Source organism: Polypterus senegalus, chromosome 10 (genome assembly GCF_016835505.1).
Source record: "Polypterus senegalus isolate Bchr_013 chromosome 10, ASM1683550v1, whole genome shotgun sequence".
Taxonomy (NCBI): Eukaryota; Metazoa; Chordata; class Cladistia; order Polypteriformes; family Polypteridae; genus Polypterus; species Polypterus senegalus.
This window is the reverse complement of record NC_053163.1, coordinates 22,636,526-22,657,236: the sequence shown is the minus strand read 5'-3', so window position 1 is coordinate 22,657,236 and position 20,711 is coordinate 22,636,526. Positions and strand designations below refer to the sequence as shown.

The 20,711-nt window shown below is 36.8% G+C and overlaps 1 protein-coding gene and 1 long non-coding RNA gene across 2 annotated transcripts in view; both read left to right on the top strand.

Annotated features, from left to right (window-relative positions):
• LOC120536928 overlaps window positions 1-20,711 on the top strand; it is a 161,920-nt gene that overhangs the window by 116,658 nt on the left and 24,551 nt on the right. The gene's annotated exons all lie outside the window — the stretch shown is intronic.
• Window positions 9,272-19,907, top strand: LOC120536936. Its single transcript, XR_005635232.1, has 3 exons — window positions 9,272-9,391; window positions 16,433-16,498; window positions 19,736-19,907. It is a non-coding gene; the product is annotated as an uncharacterized LOC120536936 (long non-coding RNA).

The following is a 20,711-nucleotide window of genomic DNA, read 5'->3' as shown; positions in this document are numbered from 1 at the left end:
TTGAAAGAAATAATGATAATCAAATCCTTGATGATGATGTTCGATGATGTTTGGACGGGCTTTTTAAAAATGTTATCTGGCCAAGTCTAATCTGTTCTCCTATGCTTGAGGTTTACCAGTGGGTTTCACCTTGTGATAAACACTCTGTCTTTACTTCACAAAGTCTTTGTGAAGTAAACTTCAAATGATACGTCTATGATACGTTGGGTTTGGATAAATGATGTGAATTGGTTCTTCTTCACCAAGGACAGAATTCTGCGATCATAGAGCACAGTTGTCTTCTGTGGTTGTCCAGGCCTTGTGGTGTTGTTGAACCCACCAGTGTGTTCCTTCTTTTAAGAATCTACCAAATGGTTGAATTGACCACTCCTGGGGCCTCTTGTATAAATACACACAAAATGTTGCATACAAACGTTTCCACGCTCAAATCACAATGTATAAAACCTAAACTTGGCATAAAGCCACGCACATTTTCAATGATTGGTGTAGGCAAGTTCTCCACTCAGTTTTGCAAGCTGGCAGCACCCAGCGTCAAAGCTGTGCTACAGTTCCTGTGTAGTTATCCTTTCTTTTTAGATCCACATCCCTGACGCGCTTTATAAATACACTGAAATTAACCGCATATTGTTTATTCGTTTAACGCATCTAATTGTAATTAACCTATAACAATATAATGTTATAACTGCACTGCACCTTCTTCTTCTCCTTTCAGCTGCTCCCGTTAGGGTTGCCACAGCGGATCATCTTTTTCCATATTACTCTCTGCCCACTGTATCTGAGTGAGAAATCACAGCTCTACAGCAGCTGATCGGAAAGAGAATTATTGTTATACAGCATCAAGCACATGCTGCCTCAGCTATGCTGTCTATTGAACTGTTCTCATACGGCAAAAGCTTCAAAGACTTTCATCCCAAGAACTATAAACGCACTCCATCACTCAGTCAAGTGCTCCTTGTAGAACTGTTTGTACTTATAAGTACAATTACCTCACTGTAAACTTGTGATACAGTTATAATATTGCACAACTTGTGACATTTTATAAAGCGCGTATTTACATATGATGAAGATATCACTTTTAAGATGAAATGCAGCAAAATATGTTGATTATATTATACAGATAAAACTTTAACTTAATTTAAATAATCTATATTGTTAATAAATAAACATGTGAGGACACGGTGCTGCAGCGCTAGCTACTTCACGGTTTGTTTCTGCCTCGCACTGTATTCTTGCTGGTGCTGACGCGACACTGGAACGATAGATGGATAGAATAATTAAAAGCATTACCTAAAGATATTTCGATGTTCCTTAAAAGTTTTGAAAAATCAGCTCTAAGCTTACAGATGGCTTAACGTCTATTACAGAGCTGATTGTGTGGTGACTGGATATTTGGAGAAAGAAAAGCAAGGACAGGAATTGGAGGTTAGTATGTTTGAAAGAGACAGTACTGCTACAATAAAGTATTTCATCGAAGGTCGTGCATGGCGCAGCAAGCATCTTGCGTGAGACATGAACAATCACTGCGCCACCATGTTCCCATGTTTGATAACATGCTTTAACTCCTATCTTCATGAAATGATATCAAGTATACATCTGAATATTTTAATTATTCAGAGAGCTGTAATATCATGAATGTAATGGATTCTGTGTCCTGTTGGAGGAAGAGAAAGAACAGAAGCACATAGTGATTCACACACATAGAGCACATTGAAGATCCAATACAAAACAAAGCATTTAACGTGCTACTTTAGTTACGATGGGATTTAAGAAACTAGTAAATGTAACAATTTTAAGATGAAGTTTAAGATGTTCTACTTTAATGACAAAATAAACTACGTGATTAAAGTGGAAATTACCAGATTGAAGTTGACATTTCGTGCTTTTTCCCAACCGTGCCCTTTTTCTCTGTACCCTAATAAGCTTTCATATGACACTCAGACAGTGGACTACAACTCGCCTTTTCACCACGACCTTGATATCTGACAACTTCTTTTTATTTTGGGCACTGTGCGACTTTGTGAACTTGTGCTTTGAGTTTCTCCGACACTCTATGTCACTCGATCAACTTTCTTTTGTTGTTTATATGTTTTCCTATACAATCTAAAATGTGGCACTAATGGATATAAAATAACGAAACAAAGTTTAAAAATCATTGAGAAAGAAATAACCATTTTCAACTGAGGGAAGGCCTCCAATTTTTTTATATACATCTATTATATTAAGCAGTGTATATAATTAAAATTATTAATATAATTAAAATGGTTTGGTGCAGTGCAACGGTCAGTTTTCTATGTTGATCCCTATCAGAAATTTTTAAACATTAATTTCTAAGATTTATGTGTTTTTTTTTTTTGTGGATTTCTATCTCTATTCTTGTGACAGCTTAGCATCACCATTTTGTGTATTTGATTTTCCATGGCACTTGCTCTTCACAGCTAAAGACCCTGTACATTTAATTGGTGTGTGATGTGTATATTGCATGACAGATGACATTATCATCACAGCCCTTCTCCAGAAGGTAACTTAGTCTGTTGAAGCCTTTTAGAGAAACATCTGCATCTAAACTTTATTCAAAAATACAGGATTCATTTACTACAGCAGCTGCAGGGAGTTAAAAATGTAGACACAGGAAGATTGTGAAAAATTCAGGCCAATGCTGAGTAAACTGGGGTGTGAAACCAGTGATTAAGACTTTAAACCTCAAGGTTTCCAGGTCAGTCCTCACCTCACTGGGTGACCCTTAGTAAATTACTTAAATTTGCCAGTTCCCCAGTTATTAAAAAAAGAGACAAGTTATTGGAAAATGTCACTGCATTGGTAAAGCACCTTGAGATGGCAGTCAATATGAAAAGATGCATAATGGAAAAATGTATAAAATCAAATTTAAAATGATCATCTTACTGTGTATTTTAAACTGTGACAGATAATTACAGTGATGATGAAGAAACAAGCAACGATGGTCTGACTTCTACCGATGAATGGCATACGCTACCATCTCAGACCACCAAGAAAATGTTAACCCCTAAAAGTTCAGGTTAGTGAGAGGATTTTTCAATACTTAATATCTCCTTTCTTATATTTGCAGGACTTCTCATCATTACATTACTTTTATATTTTTCGCAGAATCTATCCAAGGTCAGCACACATTGCACTTTGCTTACACATGTAATTGGTATAATTTGAGTATCAATAAAATGCAGTTTATTGAGATGGTTGAGAACTATAGGGTTTAAATAGCCCTGGTATTGCATTGAATGGAGTAAGGGCAGAGAAGTAAGAAAGTACAACGTAAGCAGGTTTGTTAAATGTCACCACATTGCTTCTAAAATCAAAGCATGGTGTATTGAGATGTTCAAGAAATGTACAGAAAATGGATTTCAAGAATTAGAGGGTTATTCCTCTCATGGGAATCTTGAGGACTGTAAGTAAGGGATGATTTCTGGAAAGGTTTTGGATCACTTGCACAAAGGAAATGCAGTTTTAATTTATATGAACTGCTTAAATTGTACTTGGGGTTTGGTGGGACACACATCTGGTGAGTAATGTGTCATCCCAGTCATGAGTTAAAAGCCACTACAAGATCATTGGTGTATTGAGTCTAGAGTTAGACGATGACTAAAAGTGTGGACACACTTACTGGGAAAAGTGAAGCCAGAATTAGGAAAGAAAGCACTCGTTTAACAGGAGGTAAAAGGAGTTATGTGTGTGGTTCTTGTGGTAGTGAAAGTCGATAACCACTGCACCTGGCAGGCAGATTAAGACCTAACATGGTAAGCCCAGAGAGACATACTTTGTAATTTTTTAATGCAGTGGTTCTCAACCTGTGGGGGAGGCCTTGAAGATGTGAAAAAAGAAAACAAGAATCAAAAATATGAAAAAACATCTGTTGAAACCTAAACAAATTAACTTAAACTACATTCTGATACTACAACAATAAATAGAGAGTTAGATAAATGTAGATAAAAGTTAAGTAGGTATAATAAAATATGCATCTACATTTCAAAAAAAATGTTAGGGCGATTAAAACTGTTACGAAAACTCGGTCGCAAATACTGAAAAGGTTGAGAAACGCTGTTTTAATATTTTAATCTTTGCATTCATCCCTCATCTCTGCTCTTATTCACACAATACATATTCTGTTTTATTTACTTTGGCCTTCTTATCATCATCTCTAATTGTGTCATAGTTAGTAGGCAAAAAAAAAGAAAATTATATTCAAAGTAATTGTGCCACTGAGTCATAAACCTCATAGCAGTGACAGGGAGGCAAAATTCAGAAGACGACATAAAGTGAAAAAGCCCTAATACGCTGTACGACTGACAAAAACAGAAGACTGTTAAACGGCCATAATGGGGTTATAAATAACACAATGGACATGAAAAGGTATGCAAACAAGAAAAGAAAACATGCTCAAAAATGCAAAGAGTGATAACTGTTTTGAAATATTTATATACAGTGGTACCTCATTATACGTCCGCTTTGGAATAAGTCCAACTTGGTATACGTCCTGTTTGGACGCGAAAAATTTTGCTTGGTATACGACCTTTGTTTAGAATTTGACTCGCTTGCTAGAACACCACGCGGTACCCTTTTCTACCTCTCTCGAGACAAAGTCACGGCTGCCCACAAGCGTCAGTACTCCTGTTGCTAGCATTCAGTGAACAACCCGTGCTATAACTCTCTGTGAATTTTCACGTGATTTTGTGTTTTTCACGTAAATTTGAATTGATTTTTGAAAAGTATGAAGGTGGCATACGATCCGGGACTTGTCTGCTGCATACCGTATGCGAGAACAACGGTATCTACGATTGTGAAAAAAGACGTTATTAAAAAGTAAAGTTACGTTAAATTTTCATTTATTTCATTTAATTGCTTTTGTATTTATGTATTTTAGTACTAAGCAGTGTTTAAATTATTTTATACAACTCCATCGATGTATAATATGCCAATAATAATAGGATTTTTTCATAGGAACGGATTAATCATTTTCCCTTTATTTCTTATGGGAAAAAATTTGTTTGGTATGCGTCCTGTTTGGTATAAGTCAAAGGATCTGGAATGGATTAAGGATGTATACTGAGGTACCACTGTACTTGAATATGAAAATGCCAGAAGTTCATTTTTCCAAAAACATCAGAAGAGCTGATGATCCCTGTTATGCAATGTGTCTACGATGGTTGTCAAGACCAGAGGTTCCCAAATTATTTTAAGTCAAAGCCCCGCAAAATGTTGTTACCACCTGTTGAGGATCCCCTTTAATATGAACCCAATACAGCAAAGCTGGGAATGAACCTGGATCTTGGATTCTGCTAATGGCAGTCCTATTGCATGATATTGGACAATAGCAAACTTATTATTTAAAGCAAATGCTTAACTACTGCAGACTATTAACAAATATGTGCTCAAATATCACATGATAGCCCTAGGCTGAGTATTGGCACACCACCTCCAAAAATTGAAATGTTTTATCTTAAATTGTTAAGTACTAAATTCTTACTAGGCACAACTAACGGTACTATTTCTTAATGAGCCCCAGAAGAATATTGATTTGATTGTTTCAAAAGGGTCTATTGATGCTTTTTGTGTGGGATTGTGTTTTAATTTCCATGTGTATGCCAAATGCTTTTTTATTGAATTATGTTTAAAGTAAAAACAATAGGGTGATTTGATATATAATAAAAAAGCCTTTTAATATTTTAGATTTACTAAAAGAATAAGTTACATGTGAATCCAGATCAGGATTCAGGAGAAGCGGAGAAAAATAACTCAAGTTACATGCTGCTTATGATCACCAAAAGAGAAAAATAAATCACTAATGGTTCAACGTCAATGTAAAGGCCAAGTCAGTTTCATGGCTGCCCAGTTCTGCTTTTAGATTCAGTCTGTCCCTGTATTTATTTAAGGAAGGACAAAGATTGTTGAACATTAGTGACTCTTAAAGCTTTGCTGGAGATTATTATTGTATTAACAACACCAACATGAAATGTTAGATACAGTACATGAATTTTACTATTAATAATAGTTAATATCAGTTAATATTTTCTTCCTACTTGTATATTTTCTGCATTATTCTTCCAATTTCTAAAACTTTTGAGTATGATAATACACCAAACAAGTTTACCAAAACTAAAAATACTGCAGCTTTGGCAGACTGGAGAACGAGGTTGGGTGAGTAAGACAGGAGTGAAGAATCGCTGCAAGAGTGATGTGAGACTGAGCAGTGCAACTTACAGACAGACTAGGATGAAGACCACTAAAATCAAAGTACTAGCCACACTCAAGCCTGCTTAGCTTCTGAACTCAGACAAGATTGGGTGCATTCAGGCTCGTTATAACAGTTTAACTGACATCCCTTTTAAGGCCCACTTTCTCACCCTCCAGCTAAGAGCTTCAGAATTAGACTATAACTACACTGATAACGGCCTACTTTCATCCACCAATTGCAGAACATTATTAATCATGTTTATTTAAAATGTATGTGAGGCAATATAAAGACAATCTTAATTACTGAAATAGATTTTTTGTTGTTTTTAAGAATTTCAGCTTTTCCCAGCAGTGCCATGGACCACCAGTGGTGCTGCGGTTCCCAGTTTGAAAACTACTGGTTTGGACTGTGTGACCATGCCCCTAGTGTTACAAACCCATCAACACCACCACACCTTTAACAGTGTGTATCCATGCCTCTTGAATTCAAGGTCTGATTGTCATTTTCAATCAGTGGAGACAATGGGATATCACCAATAAATAAAAAAATAAAAATATAAAAAAACCAACAAAGGGCAAGAAAATCACCATAAAGAATAAAAAAATTGAAATCAAACTCCTGAAGAATCTGACAATGAAGAAGACTATTCTACCTCCTGTAACTGGGTGGGTGTGGAGGGTCTGGACCTTAATGAAGCCTAAATTATAAATTTGATGTGCTTTTCAGCAGAAATCTCAGGTGTGTGATCAGATTATGACAATGTTAACACACACAAATTGAACAAACAGTACAAGAAAGGTAATCTCAATGAATAACATAAGTAAATCCTGGCAAAATTAACACATTTAACATAATAACTGAAATATGGCCAGCTGACAATTGAGAGGGAAAAACAAAACCTGAAGTCAATAGCATTACTGGTGAAAATAAAACTCTGTGGGGTCCTCGGGCAATCAAAGCAGACAAAGTCCCAGTTCCTATGGCGCAACCCTCCCACCCCACAACACACACAACTTTCTATATCACGGATTTCCATAATCGGTCGGCGAGGCCCACTTTGGCTTCAAGTTTTTGTTCCAAGCAGATTCATAATCAATGACAACAGATAGCACTGATCTCATCTAATTATCTGGTATTTTTCTCTTCTTATTTTACATTTAAAAAGCACAGCAGCATGATTTTACATTTATAAAACATTTCTAAATATTTATGCTGTTACTATTGATTTAAATGCTTAACTCTCTTTTGTTGATTTCATTATATTTTGCCCTTTCTCTGTGCAGTTTTTCCCTTCATTGTATCTTATTAATGACAATTAAAAATGAGCAGAGCACACATGCTGATAAACAACACTGAAAAATCAAAGGCTGCAACTACTTCAGCATGAGACCCACTAATTAGTAAATAATGGATTAATTAAACAATTAGAACACCTAGAAAATCAGAATGAAAATCAAGATGAAAATATCGTTAAAAATGCATTATTCCCACATAACTGCTTAGCAAATTTTAATATATTTTTTTACCAAATGTAGTTTTCTCATTTCTATATTGTTCCCAAAACACTGAATCTGGGAAATAACAGCTGACTTAATTAGCCCAGGAGTCCAATTAAAAACAGAAGCTGGTTGGAACAAAACCTACAGTCACAGGGGTCCCCAGGACCGAGTTTGAAAACCCTGTTCTATAATATCTTAAATATGGGATGGACAGTTAAATAAAAAGCAGGCTCCCAGTTTCTCTGGTGTCAAAATCACATTCACAAGATGAGACATACTGTACATGCACACACACACACAACTAAAATCAAAAGCTGTTTTCATATGTTAAAATATAGAAAATGTTGAAATGTTAATTTTTTTAGTTTGATTTTTTACTTCACTACAAGAACTGTTCTGTTTATTTTTTTGTGCCAGATAATTGGATGAAATTTAAGCAAGATTCTTTATCAGCAATAATTGATAAACTTTGGATGAAAGAGAGACTTCCTGTTATCTGTAAGAAAACAAAAGGAGTCTTCTACAAAGATGAGATTGCAGTAAGAGGTAATGTCACCACAGCCCTAAAACTAAAAAAATTTTCAACCTGAGGCAGAAAATGAAATGTAAGGATTCAGAATGGTATGCAATTGTTTTTGGTTCCTTTCTCAGTTGTGGATGAGTTACACAATGCTGAAGGAAACATGGTAAAGTAAAATGTAAAAATGGCTAATATTTAATAGGATAAAACATGCCATATTAATGAAATAAAAGGTGAGATGCTTGCTTGAGGCTTTGTGTTTCATGTCATATCTGCCAGTGTTTATTAAGTAAAATAACTATTATCATCATCATGGCCTGTGCTTCAATGTGAAATTCTCTCATTGCCAGTCAATTTCCCATCTTATTTGAAGTCATGAACAGAAATGTAAAGAATTTGATGGTAACTGCTGTTTTCATTTTCTTCATATATAACAAAGGGAAAGCTGCATAACAGCATCAAAGTTCTGAAACCATGTATTCAACAGACCATCATGTTTTCATTGCTCCTGAATATTAATCATTTCTGGAGTGATGTCTGTCTTTATTCATCTGTGGCAGTAGCAGGTGTAAATCACAAATGGGTCCACCAGATGCTATACTCTCATTACAATCCTGAAAGTTAGACCTTTACAGATAACACAAAAATAATGGGTTGTCAAATTTTCCAGTTTTCTTGTTCCAAAATATTTTAAAAAAATGGTCAAAGGTCTTTTCAGTGTTTCCAGTTATCTTCACCTTGCTATATTTAATCTTTATCATGGAAGTAAGGTATTGACACTTAGTTTCTTTAAAATGCATTTGTCACCAAGAAGCAATTACTCAGGACGTCACTCCTCTTTACATTTCATCTTCATGTGGAAGGGACAATATTTTTCTTAACTTATTTTTGCTTAACATTCCTCTTATACTTCATTCTCTTCTGAATTCATTGAATCCTTGAAATGTATTTTTATTTTAATTTTGTCAAAAAATTAAACTGATGTGATTATGGGTAAAGTTAAGTGTTCATAAAGAGTTAACTCTTCTGTTTCTTTTTCTAGGTGAATCTTCTATACTTTCTAAGGATGTGTGGTTCTTCCCTGGTGAATTTGAATTTTTATCAGGAAATGAAAATTCAAAAAATTGGAAGAAGAGCATATACATTGATATGAAAAAGCTTAAGAAAGTAAGTCATAGTGAAGACTCACCAGTGTTAATTACACATATATTAGCATGTTTAATAGGTTTGATTGCATTCCAATGTGGCGGTTCATGGAGGATACCCAAAAAAGCCTCCTCTGGAGAAGTTAAAGACAACAGGGGTAGGAACTGAATTCAGATCTTGTTCTTGAAGGAATAAGGAGACAGAGTATCTTCCTGAGTGTTTTTTAGAACAGTAAAGGCAAACAGTTAATGAAATTATCATTTAACTGTTGTGAACAAGAAAAAAAACAAAGATAAATATTTGGGGAGTCCATCCTGTATATTGTAGCACCAGTAAGCAATAGCAAAGAGTAATCATAACAGACTGAGTCAATACAGATGATTTGGTAGGTGGAGGGTTTGCTCTTTATATTTTCTTGGCAGGATAGGAAGGGAAGTGATGCCAGAAGGAGGGCGTGGTCTGATACCGGAAGTAGGCAGAGCTTTAGATGGTCTTCCCTTCTGACGGTCTGTGAAAGAGGGAGAGAAGGTATTAGCACGATTCATCAACCCCTGTCTCTGTTGCTTATCCTCCGCTAAGCCCTTAGATGTGTGCAACTCTGTCGTTATTAGCTTAATGAGTTTGGCTCTCCTTAATCACTTCTCTTTAATGCTAATGTCTAACATGGCAATCATGTAAGGTTTGTAGAAATCGCCTGAGGAGCTATCAGACAAAGCAACAGTTTATTATTTGTGAGTGCTGGGTCTTCATTTCAAATACTGGTTCTCATTTAAGAGTGTTTTCCAGCCATACTCAAGAGGGTTTGTGGTTTATATAACAATATTTTAGCAGACATACAGGTGTTTGAGACATTATGTGACAATGCAGATTTACTTGATGGACATTTTGATATTGTTTACTGTTTGTTCTGTGTTGGTCTCCATTGAATCTAATGACTCAAAAATTCTGTTCTCCATAAAAAGAAACAATTTATTATTTTTAATATTACATTAAATTTAAATATATATTGTGAAAACCTGGGGTGCACAGCTCCCCAAACACAACAGTCACAGGCACAAATCTCTGCAACACTTTCCCTTGCTCCCTACTGCAGCCCAGTACAAACAGTACACAAGAATAAGTCACCAATATACAGTCCGTTTCTTCTCCTTGTTTCCCTCTCTTTCAGATCACTTCCTCCTTGAAAGCATTGTCCTCCTCTTCCTCCCAACTCCGGCTTGCTTCTGTGAGGTAGTTGGCTTCTTTTAAGCTGCTTCTGGGACCATTCCAGGTGGCTGGTTAGGGAGCTCTGGAATTACTCCCAGGTGTGGTGGAATCCCAAAACAGGACTCTGCAGCTCCCACATCCCCCCCAGCAGCATCCAAGGAACCTCACAGGGCTGAGCCGACCAATACCAAGTCCCATATAGCCCTGTGGGATTCCGAGGTGCCGTTGCACCCCAGGGGTGCTGCCAAATAGCATTTTGGGGGAGATGGCACCTTTCATAAGTCATCTCTCCCTGTCCTTCCATTACGTAGGTGTCCTGGTTGAGCAATGGTGCCATCCACCATCTGTCACTATATATATATTGTGAAGGATTGCCGGCTTTCCATGTCGGTCCGCACCCCCAGGCCGCCAGGAGGAGCTCTCCCGACAGCAGGATCATGCCCCGAGGTCCAGCAGGGCATTATGGACCTTGTAGTATTTTTACACAACCCTGCTGGATACCTTGGGGCCATCAGGAGTCGCTGTGGGGGCTTATGGGCTCTTTCATGCCCTATGACCGGGAGTACGTCATGGTCACGTGACAGGAACTAACAACGTGCTCCGGGTTAAAGTAAAGACTGATTGCCCTGACCCGGAAGGAGTAAGGAACTGTGGACTGCTGGGACAGGAACACCTCCGGGTCAGGGGCTATAAAAGGACGGTGCTTCAGTCCAGACACTGAGCTGAGCTGGGAGGTAGAGGAGCAAGTGTCTGGGCGAGGAGGAGAGTTTACTGTGTGTTACGTAGAGTATTGGTTTATGAGTAGTGTGGAGGGTGCTTGGTGCACATTGTTATCAAACAATAAAGGGTCGTGGACTTTACCTGGTGTCTGGAGTCATCCCTGAGGGTTCAAGGGTGCACTACTGCCCCTACTGCCACAATATATATATATATATATATACACACACATACATATACAGTGGAACCTCGGTTTGCGAGCATAATTCGTTCTGGAAACGTGCTCGCAATCCAAAGCACTCGTATATCAAAGCAAATTTCCCCATAAGAAATAATGGAAACTCAGATGATTCGTTCCACAACCCAAAACTATTCATATAAAAATGATTAATACAAAATATAAAGTAAAAATACATAAAACAAATTAACCTGCACTTTACCTTAAAAAGAATCATGGCTGGTGTGAGTGAGTTTCTAAACTCATGTGGGATTCCTACCAAACGGGACAACACGCGAAGAGCGTCCCAAAGCAATCGCAGTCTCCCAGCGCTGTAGCAGTTCGCCGTATAAGCGCATTTAAAAAGATCACAGACATGCTATAAGCGCCTGCCATCAATGGGTGATACAAGGAACAATAAATAACAGCACTGTTGCTGTTTCAAGCTGAAGACGGCTGGTGTTGTTAAAGTACTGAGACTCAGCTTCGTGTTTTGGGGCAAGATGGGGACGCGCACTTCACAGCGCACACACACACAGTCACAATGCTGTAGTAAACAGTATACACTCGTGCGTATGTTGACTATATGACTGAGGCACACAGACTCAGACAGAGAATAGGAGACAATTGCCCTCAAGAGAAGAGAGAGAGCTGCTGCGCGAGCGAGATAAGGAGACAGAGAGAGAGGCGAGTGAGAGGCAAGAGAGATAAGGAGAGAGAGAGGCGAGAGAGAGCGAGCGAGATAAGGAGAGACGAGCTGTGCGAGCAAGAGAGATAAGGAGAGAGAGAGACCCACCATCAGCTCAGTTGTGATCACATGACACTCAGCAGACAAAGTGTATCCATACTGCTCGTATTGCAAGACATCGCCGTTTATCAAGTCAAAATTTATTAAAACATTTTGCTCGTCTTGCAAAACACTCATAAACCAAGTTACTGTAAACCGAGGTTCCACTGTATATATATATACTAGCAGAATACCAGCGCAGCGGAGAAGTAGTGTGTTAAAGAAGTTATGAAAAGAAAAGCAAACATTTTAAAAATAACGTAAGATGATTGTTAATGTAATTGTTTTGTCATTGATATGAGTGTTGTTGTCATATCTATATATATATATATATATATATATATATATATATATATATATATATATATATATATATAGCAAAATAGCTGCGATTGGCAGCGAGAAGTAAAAAGAAAAGGAAACATTTTAATAATAACGTAACATGATTGACAATGTAATTGTTTTGTAATTGTCATGAGTGTTGCTGGCATATATATATATATATATATATATATATATACATATACACACATACATATATATACATATACATATATATACACATACTGTATATATACACACACACATATATACATACTGTATATACAACATATACATATCTACATATATACTGTATATACACATATATATACAAATCTACATATATATATCTACATATATATATTAGGGGTGGGACTCGATTAAAAAAATTAATCCAATTAATTAGAGGCTGTGTAAGAATTAATCTTGATTAATCGTATGTAATCGCACACGTAAATTTGCCCCAAATCGCAAATGTTTTTTTTTATTTAAAACGGTTTTAGTGGGCGACAGAATCAAATAATAGACATGGACATGAATATTGTAAACTGAAGCTGTTTTAATTTCTGAAAAAAGCTTTTAAACTGCATTTGAATTCAAAACAGAAACCAAAATATCATCCCTGGTTAAAATTGGGCAGACTTAAAAATAAAGTGGTAGTTTAAGTACTTTAAGTACATTTTCAGAATAGTATTGTCTTTAAATAATAATAACCAAAATTTCACCATAAAGTGCAGTTTTTCTTCTTAAAAAATAAGTCAGAAACATAAAAGGTAATTTGACCAGCTTACTCTTTAAACTCTGAGTAACATTAGCCAAAATTATTTTGTACATTAGGCTAAAACAGTGTGATCATTGAACATTTTGTAATTAGATGTATTTAGAATTACTAACGGTCACGGAAGTCCAATGATCCCCAGTAAGAGCCACAAAGTCCGCTTTCTGTAATGCATCTAATTTTGCTTGCTTTTCAGTGTGCACAAAACCATGCTTTTATCAAGGCTTCGGGTAGTCGAAATGATCAGTCGTAGGAGCGCTTTATTCCGACTCTAACATTTTTGTAGCTGTGATGTGTGCATCAGTGTAATGGATGTACCAGGAAATCATGCATTGACAAAAGTTCCCGTTTGCTTGGAATTGAAAGTGTGATTAAATGCGTTATTTTTTAACGCGTTATGGAGTACATGCATCGAAGCTTCTCAACTGTGCTTGTGCTAAGAAAGGGAAAATTTTAAAAATAACGTAACATGATTCTGTTAACCTAATATTTTTCATACGTCCCAAACCAAGGAGATGGGAAGGTAAAATGAATCGGGTAGGCACATAGTCAGTACATCCCTCTCGGGAATCGAACCTCGAATGTCGGCGTTAGAGGCGAAGACTCTACAATTGCGCCACCGCTTGTCTATGCTAAAGTATGTATTGTAGATCGGGCTATAGATATACATTTATATATATATATATACCCGTGTATCGCAGTGGAGAAGTAGAAGTTATGAAAAAGAAAAGGGAACATTTTAAAAATAACGTAACATGATTGTCAATATACAGTAATTGTTTTGTGAGTGTTATTGAATGTTGCTGTCATCAAGGATTTGATTATCATTATTTCTTTCAATCAGGCTCGTATTTGTACGATGTGTTCAAGTTACATTCCGTGTTTGTCAATCGTTGTAAAGATAAGAGGTTTCATTCATCGATTAGTTCCTTACTGCATCAATAAACAGCTCGTCTTCCTTTTTATCTGTGATGTGACAAACTGCATGCACGGGTTTTTTTTTTTACGCTGTCTTCCTTTAGCGGGACATTGACTTTTTCCACCGTGTGCTTTGTTTCCACAGTAGCTGCATTTATGAATATGCTTATCAGACGCTTCATATTTTTGCTGCCTTTTCAATTGTGTAATTCGGTTTTGTTCAGCTCTTTGGAACTGTTGCTTTTATCTGTGCACTGCATCAGTTCACGTGAGCCACTCGGTGTACTTGCATCGAAGGTTCCCAGCTGTGCTGGTGCCATCTCGTGCTATGTCCATAGCTTTATTTAATGTTACCTTAGTCCTGGCACTTAAAACTTTCTCTGGCAGTTTCGCTGAGTTTGTGTCAAACACCACCCTGACCATCTCATCTTCCTCTCCATAAGCACAGTCCTTCACCCGTGAATATTTACCCGTGGCAGTTTGCTATTGGATTGCCGCTGACGGATGGCCTTATATGGGCAGGCACTAAATTACAAGCGCCAGCGCAGCCTGTCTATGAACTTAATTTAAAGTGTAGGTTTACATCGTGCTTTGTTTCAAGTAGCAGAACTCGCTTCTTATTGTTTCGCTGCCTTCTCAATTATATAATGCATGTTTTCTTGAGCGCTTTTTTGAGGTCTTCCTGGTTTTCTATGTACTGCGTGATTACGTGGGAGGCGTGATGATGTCACACGAAACTCCGCCCCACGGCGTTGAAGCTCATCTCCATTACAGTACATGGAGAAAACTGCTTCCAGTTATGACCATTACGTGTAGAATTTCGATATAAAACCTGTCCAACTTTTGTAAGGAAGCTGTAAGGAATCAACCTGCCAAATTTCAGCCTTCCACCCACACGGGAAGTTGGAGAATTAGTGATGAGTCAGTCAGTGAGTGAGTGAGTGAGTGAGTGAGGGCTTTGCCTTTTATTAGTATAGATATATATATATATATATATATATATGTATATATATATATATGTTTAACACATCATGAAGCATCAAAGGCCCCCTGGATTCTCAATAGGAGGAGAGTCCTTACTCCATGTGCCTCTTACACAGACTAACTCTCAGTCAGCAGAAATAATTCAAATGATGCTTTAAAACTATTACTCCTGAAGAACTAGGCTATGCATCTAACCTTCTTGAGAATTAATTTTAATACTTTACACTTCCTGTGAAAGACCATCATAGAGTTTCAGATCAGAGATTTTAGGCTCCTGCACATGTACTACCTCGCTACATACAACAACAACAACATTTATTTATATAGCACATTTTCATACAAAAGTAGCTCAAAGTAGACGGCTGGAGAAAAAATAAAATCTGTAGGGATTCCAGACCATTAGACTGCCCAGTCCCTCTGGGCATTCTACCTAACAGAAATGAAACAGTCCTCTTTGGATTTAGGGTTCTCACGGAAGGACTTGATGATGATGGTCACATAGACTTCTGGCTTTTATTCCATCCATCATTGTTGGAGCATACAGGATACCAGCAACTTAAAAGTTCTGAAATTGAAAGGGTGTCCAAACTTTTATTTAATTTGTTAATTCATCAAATAAAGTATAACTGTACATTGACATTTTCAATACAATACCATTGTTTAAGTTTGCTGTAAAAGTTTTAATTTATATTTTTACTTCAGATCTCAAAATATGTAACTTTTGCAGAGAACTGTAGATCATACTTCAGACTGTTCCAATACTACAGATAACCCTAAATGATTCAAATTATTTCTTAACATTCTTCGTATCCTCTTCACATATGCATTAGCAGACAAAAGTTGTAGACTGCATGTGCGAAAAGCAATAGGAAGAAAACAGCGAGAATGCAGATGGAGAAATACAGTGAGCCCTTCACATCCGACTGCAAGTCATCTGTGGTCAGATTCAGACCTTTAAAACATTAATAACGACCATTACTTTTGTTAAACACCCCAGGAGAGATGAAAGGTTATACTGTTTAGCAAAATCAAAGCTTCTGCCTACTAGCTGTGAGGATTTAAATGTAGTATTATGTATTCATTAATGGTTTAGGCATGCAATTAATTTACATCATCTTTGATTTCTTTCTACAGTATTTAAAAATGTCTGATGCCGAACTAAGCAAATTTAGGAAGATAACTCTCAATGACCTGTTTAAGGTAAGTATGATCATCTAGATAATATATTTGGTCTTGGAATCAGTTATAAAAGCACAAGACAAGCTCTAGGAATTTTTGAAAGCACTTTGGAGTCAACAATAAATTTTCAACTAATCATAATCTGTACCCAGTATTTAAGACATACAGTGCATATATATTGTCGATATGAAACAAGGGACCTTGCTGTTCCAGCCTGAATGTAAAGGCTGCAGTCAGCCCCTTAACAATGAGGTAAGACCAGTTCCACTTCTCGGGATCCACACACAAAATACAAATAACATAACAGAACAAACCTAAACACAGAAACTATTTAGTTGTTAGGTATAACACTTAAACAATAAACTAAAGCATCAAATGGAACAAAAAGGACTTGAAAATAAGTCAGGGAAGAGCTGTGACATTATAACATACATACATCCAGTATATACACACTGCATACTTGTACATGTGTGAGAGGGACATTTCAGAGAAGATGGGCTTATGGGTGGAAGCAATGTCAGTGATCCTCAGATAAGATCTCCTCCACTCTAGGGCAAACTGAATTCAGGCTAGTGCAGGTGTTACATTAAAATCCATCCCCATTTTCTTAATCAATCCCTTGCCCATAAGGCATGCCCTATGCTTGTGTGTGTGTGTGTACATAAAAATTAATAAATCAACACAATATGTTGAGAGGTTTACTTACCTCGGCAGTGACATTCATGTCTCTGGTGACTCTTCCTAGGAAGTCAGTAGGCAGATTGGGAGAGCATGGGGGTCATGAGGTCACTGGAAAGGGGTGTGTGGTGCTCCCGATATCTCAGCAAAAGGACAAGTCCTGGTGCTTCCTGTTTGTGAGACATGGACGCTATCCAGTGACCTGAGAAGAAGACTGGACTCCTTCGGTACTGTGTCTCTCCGGAAAATACTTGGGTACCAGGTTGGGTTTGACTTTGCATTGCTCATGTAGTCCTGAATGCGGCACATTACTTGCATTGTGAGGGAGTGTCACTTACGGCACTACAGCCATGTGGCTCATTTCTCCAATGGTTATCCGGCTTGCAGGACCCTCATTGTTGTTGGGGATCAGAGTGGCTGCACAAGGCTAAGGGGTTGCCCACATAACACCTGGCTGTGGCAGATAGAGGGTCATATCTGGAGGATGGGACTTGACCGCGTCTGCCTATGGGGGTTGAAAACCGGGATCCTGAGTTGTTTTGTCATGTAGTGGGTACAGCAATGCACTGTACCAGTGCATGCTTCCTAACTTGAAAACATAAATGATGTAGTTTTCAGTGACAAATACATTTCCTATTTAGATAAAAGTCTGATATTTGGTGGAATGGCACATCTTGGGCACAGGTATCCACTATAATAACAATAATAATAATACTTTACATTTATATAGTGCTTTTCTCATTACTCAAAGCGCTCCATGCATGGAGGACCCTGGACGCAACCCATGATCTTCTTACTGCGAGTGCTACCATTGCACCACCTTTTGCCCTATGAAAGACATTCTGGTATTAATATTTAGGAGTAAACCCGCCCACCCAAAAACTGGGAAGTTACAATTTGAGGACTTTATAGAAATAAAAAGACCATTAGCCAACTCATGCTTATTTGTTGATATTTGTCAAAAATACTATAGTAAGTGAGCTATTTTAGGACACCCTGTCTTTTATCAGCACAGATAGGCTGCTATTTGAATACTGTCAGCACAACAACAGCACTTGCCAATAGCGTAGATGGACAAGTGGATAAAAAGGGAAAAAAATGTGATATGTGACATTTGCATGTGTCAGAGCTAACCCTCCTGTTCCAAACTCTTCCTCATCTGATCATCGCTATATTATTTTCCCCACACTCATAACCATCTGGCAACATGTTCAGAGTTGTCATTAATATTTTTAGAAAGAAAGATGGAAATTTTGTAGATTTCCTTAACATTCACAAGAAGTTCTAGAAAGTCGGTTGACCGTGCTGAACACTGAGATATTGACTTTTACATTTTGATTTTTCTTAAGTATCAAATTGAATTGAAAATTGGATTCAATGGCCCAACAAATATTTTATTTAAGTGCAAGCTTTGTATAATTAATCAGAACTCTGTTTACATTGTAGACAAAATGACTATAAAAGGAATGCTCCTTAGCTCATTTTATTAATAAAAATTCAGATATTGACTTAAAGGCACAAGATGTTTCAAATTATTGTTGTTGCCCATTTACTTCAATGATTTGTCTCTTTGTTTAGTGACCCCATATGCTTCTGAATACTGCTTTACTGTGCCTTCATAAATATATATCACTGAAATTCAAGAATACAATATTTAAGATTTTCAAAGATTGTTTATTTATTGGTACAGTCTGCCCAGTGATAACAGAAAGAGTGATGTTAGGGTCTCAGTCAAAGCTGACTGTAGGTAACACAAGTGCACAAAGAGGTAATGAATAAATTGTTTTCTTCCGATTACAATTTTCTTTTTCCCATTTACTCTTTTTAGAGTGGTAGAACTAGGCCTTCTAGAAGAAATGGATCTGTTTCTGGGATCTATTCAGTGGAAGACAATCATATTGTACTTGAATTCGCACTCCATTAAGTTATCATACAGTGAGTAGCAGACATTTAAATGATAAACATGAGTAATCTCATAAAAGGATAACAAGAAGATTTTAATAGCAGAACAGAGCCCAATAAATATGAACGAGGAGAGGGCAGCACTTAACACAAAACCGTTTTACAAACATACTTGTAAATTGTATGTGTTCTGAGCCCTCTTCCAAAAAGTTTAGATTTTCGTTTATACGCAAAGCTTCCACCTAGGTGCAAACATTATTGTTATTTTTTTTTTGAGTACATGTAACATCAAATTTTTTTTTTTAAATTGTAAAACTTACATGGAATAATGTTATCTAGTAGTTAGTCAGGGCCTGATATAGACAGGACCTCTATAAATACTTGGTCAAAATTAAATATACACAGGAAGCAAAATGCAAGGAAATGCTTCTTCTTTCAAAGCCACTAGGATCCCATGGCACCTGCACAAGTGGTCTTCTCATCCAATAAAACAAAATGGTTTGGATCGGGGCATTCAATAAATGAGATAAGCAGCCAGGATCAGACTTCAGAACAATACCCAGCATCTGCATTTACATATTGCCATATACTTTATCTGCTGTTGTTAAGTATAAATGTAATGTTAAAAATGTAATTAACAAAGCATCTTTTGTTCAATTGTATTTTTTTTCATTCCAGCAAAGGGCTGTAAAACCTCCATGTCAGAAAATGCGTCCTGAAATCATCAGGTAAGAATTTAATCATTTCACATCCTTTTAAAATCTGTAAAAGCTGTAGAATGTTTATAGAATTTCTACATTTTTTGATTACTGGAGTCAGCATTTCCCAGTCCAGATTCTATCACACTGAATCTCAGGCGCTCTTATTCTTATTTTATAAATTGGTTATTCTCTCAGATAAACTAAGCATTTTTGTCTTCTATTTCAGTACTTCAAGAATTTATTTCAGCAATGAAGTTTGTGGATGGATGAAACTTCACCTTTTGGAATGACCTACAGCTTGATTTATTGTCATTTCCCAGAAATTATTGGATGAATAAAAGAAATAAAACTGCACTACATACCAAAGTTGACATAATGTTTATATTTGCTTTCCTATAATTTGTGAAACAGTAGCAACCCTTGGTGTGTTGGGGCGATGTTCATTTTTGAAGTCACTATCTTAAACCATTGAGAGGTTAAGACCTAGACTAAAAATGTTTAATAATCAAAACAATTTCAAATAGAAAGAATATTAGATTATTTTATTAGGAACCTCATCCCATTCCATTCTCTCTCTTTGTTTTTTCTGGTCTACCTTAATTGTTCATTCGTTTTCAGTGCTTCTCCTTTATGTTTAAACCACTAGGGACAAGACTTCAGTTTATTTGTGAATTACGGCAGTCATCTAAAGTGCAGTTTACTGTTCATAGCCCAGCGACTGCAGCCTTCAGTGTTCACTGAGGCATTAACTCCTGGTACCCGTCTCAGCACCGACTCTCCTCTTATTGGCTGGCTTAAGATTTGTTTTATTGGAGTATAAGTTTAGAGGGCATTTCTTTTTCCCAATTGGATGTTGTTTAATTTTAGATTAAAGGCTTTCTTTTGAACTTTTTTGAGGTTTATGTTTTTTTTCCGCAAAACTGCTTTTAGTTTAGTGTGTTAAGTATTGGTTT